The sequence below is a fragment of the Pinus tabuliformis genome, chromosome 8, assembly GCF_031772625.1.
Source record: "Pinus tabuliformis cultivar Carrire ecotype Pingquan chromosome 8, CPIR1, whole genome shotgun sequence".
In the NCBI taxonomy this organism is placed as follows: Eukaryota; Viridiplantae; Streptophyta; class Pinopsida; order Pinales; family Pinaceae; genus Pinus; species Pinus tabuliformis.
The window spans coordinates 486,065,304-486,074,899 of NC_142294.1; positions in this window are offsets into that span (position 1 = coordinate 486,065,304).

The window sequence follows — 9,596 nt, forward strand, 5'->3', positions numbered from 1 at the left end:
ACTACCTCAACCCTCAACTATAGTGATTCCACTTCTATGGTCCATAAATCACTAACATCAACCATATTAGTCTCTACCAAAGCTATCCAGGGCTCTAAGAGCTAGTGACTCAACCCACAACCTTCTATGGCTCTAGAGCGTTTGTTCCAACTATGGCTACAAGAAATAATAATTCAACCCACTAAGGGATATAAAGCGTTTGTCACAACCTATGGCTCCAAGAACTAGTAAATCAAACCAAACTGTTCTAGGGCTTCCAAAGCATTTGTTCCAACCCACAATGATAGGTAACCTGAGCACCAATCAGAAAAAAAAACAAGTGGGAAACACACAACACCATGAATATCTAGTAAATGGAAAGGCAAGGTTGAAACTACTTTCAATCCAGGAAAATTTCCATTCCTATGAAAAAAAATAACCAAGGAATCACATGCATATACCATGCATCCAAAATCAACAAGGAAATCACACATGCAACCTGTTACCTGCCAAGTATCCCCGCCATAGTTTCTAATCCAACTATTCCCTTGTGGTCCCTTGCTTTCATTTTCTTTCTTTCCCCAATCCATGTGAATGCTAGAGTGCTCCAAGCATGCTCCAATATTTCTCTAAGTGTGCAAGGGTATGAGGGAATGAGAGAATGAAAGGAGAGCTCCACTCAAAACTGTCAAAATCTAGAAACTTATTCTCTGGTTCCCTTTTATCATTGAGGCCTCTATTTTCTTAATTTTTCCTATAATTTCCCTTGCATGCAAATTTGTGTCTATTCACCTTCCTTTTATCCCATTTTCCTTTATTTTCATAATTAAAATGCCAATGATTGCCTCTTGCCTTTTCCAATCCCTTTGTGAATTTTCATAACCATTATTAATCTGCAAGTGATTCCCACTATAGTGTTTTCCCAACATTCAACTTGAAATACATGTCTGATGACCTTGGTCACATTTTATTTACATGGAAAATCAACCTGTGGTTATTACAAACCCCTCTCCCTTGGGGGGACATTATCCTCGATATTCAATGATGCTTATAAATAAAACAACATATTTCCCATGGGGCTTTATAACATAGCTCTATGAAACATTTACATCATACCAACTGCTGAAACCATGAACACCATACTGCTTATTGGAAGCTTTATAGAATAACTCGATGCAATATTTACAACATACTACTTATTGGATCTTCATAACACAACTCATTGCAGTATTTACAATACACATATGAATATATAAAAATAAACCAAAACACATATACCAAACACATATGCTCAGCTAGAAAATAAATAAGGATACAAAGCCCACATTTGATCATCCATCTCCCATGTAGCTTCATCGAGCCCAAAGTGATTCCATATAAACTTAACTTGCTTGATTACTCTATTGTAGAGCATGAGTTTTTTTCACTGCAATATGCATTGTGGTTCTAGCTGGAATTCTCCCTTTGGCTCCACATATAATACAAACCAATCAATCACATGATCAACATCCTGCACATATCTCTAAGAAATGAAACATGGAAAAAATCATGGAATTTCACTGGTTGCGATAGTGCAATTCTGTAGGCCACTGGTCCAATCCTCTCAAGGATCTCGAAAGGCCCAAAATACCAAGGTGCTAACTTGGCACTGGATCCAACCCTCAATGAGCTCCTCTTGGGCTTGATGCATAAATACAAACACTCCCCAACCTGAAACTCCTTGAATGCTCTATGCTGATCTGCATAAATTTTCTGCCTATCCTGTTCTACCTTTAAATTCCTTTTAATAACCTGCATCTCCTACTCTATCTCAACCAAGATATCTGGTCCAATCATCACCTTATTCACTAAATCACTCTAGCTGATAGGAGTATTACAACTCCGCCCATAGAGAGCCTCAAATATACTCATCTTCAAGGAATTTCGATACTAATTTTTGTATGAAAACTCCACTAGTGTAAGATACTCCTCCCACTTCCTCTACTGATGCATAACTTACATCCTCAACATGTACTCAAGAATCCTGTTAACCCTCTCTGTCTGTCCATTTTCCTATGAATGATAAGTTGTACTCAAAGCCAACTCTGTCCCCAAACCAACGAACTACAAATTCCAAAACCTAGAAGTGAACTTGGCATCTCTGTTTGATATGATCTTCTTGGGAACACCATGCAATCTCACTATCTCCTTGATGAATATTTGAGCTACCTCACTAGATGAATTTGTAGACTTTACCAACAATGAAGTGAGTTACCTTGCTCAAACTATCAACCAAAACCATGATGGAATCATGATGCTTCGATTCCCTTGGAAAAACTGTAATGAAGTCCATGGAAATTACCTCCAATTTCCATTCAGGAATCGAAATAGGCTGCAACAAAACAGCTAGATGTTTACACTTTGCTTGTGACCTGCTAATAGTCCAAACATCTTGTAACAAACTCATCCACCTCTTTCTTCAAGCTCAGACAATCATAGAAATTCTTAATTGTTGTAAGAGCCTTATGATATCTTGGCTCACCTAAATATGGATTTACATGAAACTCCCTCAAGATAAGCTTCTTGAGCTCACTACTAATCAACACATAAATCCTATTCTTGAATCTGACCAAGCCATCTACCATGAGGTGATAATACTCATCCCTATCACCTTCACCCTACTGTTGCAACCTCTTCCTTCACCCTACTTGCCATCATGCTGCCATGCCTGCAAGATATGCTCCTGCAAACCTGTCTTATAAGAATTCACTACTGCAACATGATTCACCTACGCTCTCCTACTAAGAGCATCTGCAACTTGGTTCTCCTTGACCTTAATGTATCTGATCTCGATGTAAAACTCGATGAGAGTATCCAACCTTCTATCTTTCCTGACATTTAGATTAGGTTGGTCAAATAGATACCTCAGTCAACTATGATCACTCATCAAGACAAACCTCCTTCCAAAAAGATAATTCCTCCACATCTTCAATGCATGAATGATAGCTGCCAACTCAAGATTGTGAGTCACATAGTTCTGCTCATGCTCATTCAAATTCCTTGAATCATATCATACCACAACTGTCCTTCCTGAATCATGACTCCACAAAATACCTTATTACAAGCATATGTACATACCATGAACTCTTTATCTGGATATGCAATATTCAAGATTGGAGCATTTGTACAAATGCTTCAACTGCTCAAAACTAGCTGCACACTCCTCATTCCATTCAAACTCCTTTACTTTCCTTTTCAAATATGTAATAGGATAGGAAATCCATGAGAAGTTCTTGATGAACCTCGTAAAGTAACTTGATAGTCCCATGAATGATTTGACCTCATCCACATTCCTAGGAGATGGCCACTCGAGGATAGCTCTAATCTTTTTTGGATCGACTACTATACCTTCCTTTGAAACAACATGTCCCAAGTAATGAACTTTGGTTTGAAAGAAGATGCACTTGCTGAGCTTAGCACACAACTGATGTTCTCTCAACAATCTAAATACTGCTTCCAGGTGCTTTGCATGCTCTTCCTTGTTCTTATAATATATCAATATGTCATCAATGAATACTATCACAAACTTGTCCAGATAAGGGCGCAACACAATATTTATCAAACACATGAAAGTAGCTAGAGAATTAGTAAGACCAAAATGAACCACCACAAACTCACAATTCCCATACCTAATACGGAATGCGATATTGTAAATATCTTCTTCTTTGATGCACACTTAATGATATCTTGATCTCAAATCAATCTTTGAGAACACTTCTGCACCCTTCAACTGATAAAACAAGTTATAAATCTACAAAAATGGATACATGTTCTTGATGGTCACCTTGTTCTACTGCCTATAATCAATCCACAACCTAAGAGTATCATCCTTATTTTTTACAAACAACACTGGTGCACCCCAAGGTGACACACTTGGCATTATGTATCCTTGATCAAGCATCTCATTAAGCTACAATTTCAATTCTACTAACTCTAGAGTGATCATCTTGTAGGGTGGATTTGATGCTAGTGTTAGTCCTGGTAACAACTCAATAGAGAAATGCACATCCCTTTCAGGTGGTAACTCTAAAATATCTGGTGGAAAAAAATCCTGAAACTATTGCAAAACAAGATACGTATTTAGAAATTCATCATCCTCAACATCCTTCCCTTTGTCACTGGAAATATGAACTGCAAATAGTACACATCCTTTCTTGCAATTGCGCTTTTCCTGCATAGCTATAACCATTCTCAATGATGTAGGATTCTTCCTTCCCTGCAATACTCTTCTTTTCTCATCATCATCTAGGCATTCAATATACTTATCATAGCAGTCCACTTTAGTCCTGTGAATGAACAACCAATCCATGCCCAAAAGCATACTATATGACCCAAAATGAAGAACATTTGGATGTGATGATGTAGGCATGCCATTTAGCTCAAATGTAGAATCTCTCATCTAATGATGAACTCTTTTCTTGGTCCTTGTAGCCAACTGCACCAACCAAGAATTTTCATGCACTTCTTTATTCAAGCCACACTTATCCACCACGTTAGGACTAACATAACTATAACTAGATCCAGGATCAATCAAAATGGAAACAACTCTATTAATGAGCTTACCTTCCATATCAATAATGGGTGCATGATGATCTTCTTGCCTGTTATCAAGTGCTACATAGATTCGAGGAATACTCTGCACAATATATCCAACTGTCTATGCCTCTTGAGAATTGTAAATATGAGGTCTGCCATCTTGGTGATTTGGACAATCTCTAATGCAATTCTATCCTCCACAAGTCCAACACTGCAAGGGCTTATTGCTATTTCCTTTTTTCTTCTCCTTAGACTGAAATACATGTCCTATGCCAACTACATTGAACTTATTATAAGGTGCCAAGTTTTCATTATCAACTACATCCCTAGGTATTCCTCGCTTCTTAACCCACTTTCCTTTAGTCTTCTCATTACCTTTCCAATCTCGTTTAGGCTCAGAATTACATTTATATTATTCATAACAATGCTTCAACTTCCTAATTAATTCCTCCAATGATCGAGGCTCATCATACTCAATTCGATATTTAAATGCTAAAGGAAATCCACTAATGAACCTTTGTACCTTTGTCTACTCATCGTTAAGATACGACACATACCTCAACAACTCAAGAAACTTGGTTGTATACTATTCATTTGTCATAGGTCCCATCTTAAGCTCATAGAAATATTTAGCCTTTCCATCATAATACCTCTTAGACAATTACTTATTTAAGAAGAGTCTTTTAAACTCATTCCAACTCAACTCTTCTACCTTGACACCTCTGACACACTTTACATCTTTCCTGTGACTCAGTTATCCTGTCATTATCTTCCTTTGCAAATCAAAATTTCTGCCTTCAAACTGTTGGATTTTAGGTTGGGCTGACACAGGTTCGATTCTTTTACTATGCACCAAAAAAACCCTTAATCACTGGCCCTTTCGGCAACGACTTGCATGAAGATCACAGTCTCACTCGAAGTGACTATGGGAGGATATAGAACCAGGTTTCTATAGCCTTGAGGGATGATGTGATGTAGTATTTTTGTGTTCTTTTATCTTTAATATTCATAAATTACTTCACGTTCATATATTACTTCACCACAATACATTCATTACTTAAAACATCTCATATACATCCATAAACTTCGTTATACTGAAGCAATATGCAATTGTAATAAACTGTGATGCTACAACAGATATCAAGCAAATAAACACATGAAGACACATATTTTACCGTGGTTCATCCCAATGTGGGACTACGTCAACAAGAACTGTTTCTTATAAAGATAATTTTTACAAAAAACAATTCTTGTCCTGCACACTCAACTGTAGGCAGTCTGCACACTCAGCTGCTGACTTAGACCTATGTGCACTCACCTACAAAGCCTCTTCTTAACCACAAACTACAGATCACAATAATTCAACCATAAACGTAGATCTTGATCATAAGATGATATAATGATTCTTCTCTTTATTATTTGACCCTATTATATACTATTACATCTAGGGTCCATCCTTACAATAGCATGGTCCACATACCATGGTCTCCGCAAAACAAGTAGCTAAAACCATTACATTTTACAAAATAATATTCTTTTACAAAAAGGGAGGGGTTTCGACTTGCTTTGAAGCCTATATACTACGTGAGATATCTACTATGTGGTCCTCTTTGGCACTATGCTGCTCTGCTGCTCCACTCCATGGTCCACTTCGCACTCCAGTGCATCCTTTACTTCGCACTCTACTCCCCAAAATGTGGTGTCTTCATCAAAAGCAAGGCCAAGTTGGGCTGTGCCCAATAGACCCCCAACACTCACATGTGACTCGTCCCGAGTTACTCAGCTACTTTGTCTCTGATTTTTGTTGCGATGCTATTGTAGGCCTAGTTGAACTATTGTAGAGCTTCTATCACCTTCTTTTCCTTGCTATGTGCTTCCTCCAACAGTGCCTCTGTCACATGTTCTACGGCCTTTTGTACAGATAATGTTTCCCTTTGTCAAATCTCCTGAAGCTTCTCATCTATAATCTATGATAACTTGAGGGCCTCACCCTACTAAGGCTGAGTCCTTTCTATTAAAATATTCTCCTCCTTCTTTAGTTCCTCAATGCTCTTCTAGAGGGCCTTACTCTCATTGATTTTCATGAGCCTCTATTAGATTGGTAAGGTCTTCGCAGATGCCTAAATCTCTTCTAACTGCTGCTTCTTTTGCTACATTTCTTCCTACAGTTTCTATACATTTTTGCCTTCTTGTAGTGAAGTCAAAATTTGTAAACTTTCATCTAACAAATTCACATAGTCTACCAACGCTGCGGAGATGCTCGCTATTACAGTCTTTAGGTCAGTCTCCCTTTGATCCCTCACTTCCTATGGCGTAGTTGGCTGCAGCTTCATTTGCAGCTCACTAATATGCATTTCATACTTAAATTGCACTTCAGAATTTTTTTCCTTATACCCCTTTACTACAAGGCCGAGCTTTGTGACCTTTTCTTCTATTGGATCTTCCTCTCAGACATCAAGGTACGAAATCTCTTTGCATGTGGCTTTGACCACCTCCTTGATCTTCTTGCGTTCCTCTTCCATTTGATCCTTTTCTTTCATCATCGGCTCGAGCTTTTTCCACAACGCAATGCACTCTTTCTCTACCTATATATTTAGTTGCAATGTATGTTGTTACCTCAGCTTCAGTTCTTCAATTATCTCCATGTTCATCTTATGTATTCTTGGCAACAACACTGCTGTGATGTTGTTATAGACATATTTGGGCACTGCAACCCCAATCACATATGTCCATAAACCAAGGGCTTCTAAGTCCCTAAAAGTGTTGTTTCATACCCTAAAGGAGCAAGGTTAGCTGATTACATCATCTCCCAGAAGTTCTTCGTGAAAAGCTACTCAGAACTGGTCAAAGAAGGACCATACAGACTGCCCAGTGCTAAAGGTGTGATGCATCTCACTTGCCACATGCAAAAAGTGCGATGCATACTAGAAATCCCTTCTATAGGGTGCGATGAGCGAGAGCAGACAAATGGCACAAGAAGTTGGCTAGGTGGAAACCCAAAGAATCTTCTAGAAACTGCTCATTTGACACTTGCCTCTCTGAGTTCGACCAGGGATGAGTAAGAGATCTAAAATCTCCAAGTGGAACCAAGAACTATCAGAGAGATGACACTAATCAAAATCCCAGAAGCTGACTCACCCACCTGCAAATATCTTTAAATTGTTCCCTCATCCAAGAGATCTAGAGGTTGGAATTTGGTAATTTGCAAATAGGTGCTGCTGGTTTCTCTTTGAAGACATTGTTGGGTGATCTTGTTTTGTGTGAGGTGAAGAGGGCTTTCAAGTTGGGAGGATGGCACTGGGTCAGGCCAAGTGCTTGCAATCCTCTCTTCTATGACTTTTACTAATAAAGCTATTTGAGTTTTCCTCCATATTCTTGTGTATCTCTGAATACTGTGTTTGTTATATGCCTTTGTATGGTCAATATATATCTGATCCTATATTGTTTACAGTGAAAGATCTCTATGCTTTGATGGTATTATGCTGCTGTGAATCTACAGGTGCTTTTTGAAGCTAGACAAGTAAAGAAGCAGTGCCGAAATTCTATCAAAGGGGAAAGGAAACAAGCAAGGAGCCGAGCGGAAGACTAAGGTTGGTACTCTATGCTTCTTTCTCATCTCTCTCTCGTAAAGGAAAAACAAGTGACTTAAATATGCTTGTTTCTAAGATAGCTACCCGTCTTAGTGGGACTAGCAGTTCTGAATAGACACTAGATTTCCCGGTAACAAAATGACGACTCTGCTGGGGAGCGATTAGTTTGATGGCTTGTCTCTATTTGTTTGATTCATAAACCACAGATGGAGCCTGAAGTCAACCCAACTAGCCTTCGAACTGCATTTTCTATGCAAGTGAAAAGTAGATCAACGTTGCTTCAGTCAATCTCCGGGTTTGTTTATGAACTGAACAATTGATTTGAAAACATCCTAAGTGCCCTAGAGGTAGCTTGAGTAACCTCATTAGATCAGCCCTATACTTTGTAGTTACTGACTATCATTTGCTCGGCCTAAATCCCTGGACTAAACTACAAAATGTGACCAAAAACCAAGTTAATTTTTGGTTCCTTGACCATCACACCCTCTCCTTTAGGAAATCTAGTTGCATCGCACCTCCCGTGTGCAGTGGGTGGGATGCATCCCTGTTTCCCTGTGTTACAGGTGCAATGATCAGACTAGATCTGCCTCCAGATTTTGGTTTTTTCTTCACTGTCTTCAATTTTATTTAGGAGTTTTGCTATCTGTGATCAATAGACCACTGTTGAAACCCCCTTCTTTGCATCATCCAACCTCTATTGTACAAAGAATTGTGAATTTTTTTATGTATTGTGCGCCATTTACAGTTCTCTTTTACAAAACAGTAGCTTAATTGAACTGTCGTCTTTTGATTTGAAAGTGTCGCAAGTGTCGTTTTCAATCAAATAAAAGAATACTTCTCTTTTTGATAGTCGATTACACTGTTACTCTTGTATTTGATATGAATTTATAAGTATTTCAAGTGTCGAAAGAAGTTTTCAATTCAAAATCGCAAAGTGTCATCTTGCCTTCTTGTCGTTTTTTGAAAAGGAAATCGTTAGTACTATCGCTTTGAAAGAAGATATAATTCAGATTTGTTCTCAACATTCTTTTTGTCATTCACACATTAAGAAAGCAAAACAAAAACATGCATGTGCATTTGCATTTAGACTACTTGTTGATTTTCATTTAGGACAGTGCATCTAGTGTGTGCTCTCCGCTCTATGTTGAAAGGATTTCATTTCTCTTTCCTTAGTAGCTAGGATTTTCATTGCAAAAAGAAGATTAAATGACTGTTTATCATCTTAGATTGCATTTTAGGAATTGTATATCTACATCATGTGGTGAACTTGAAAGGCAAACTTCTTAAGAAATATCAACTATAAAATAAATTCAATGAACATAAAAATGCTTTGGAACCTAACGCACAACATCTAGAAGTCTAGGCTAGAGACGTATTCCGACGTTGTAAAGCTTGGTAACTGTCACTTTCATCGTAGGTTGGGTGATTCCTCATCTTTGAGACGATAAGTGC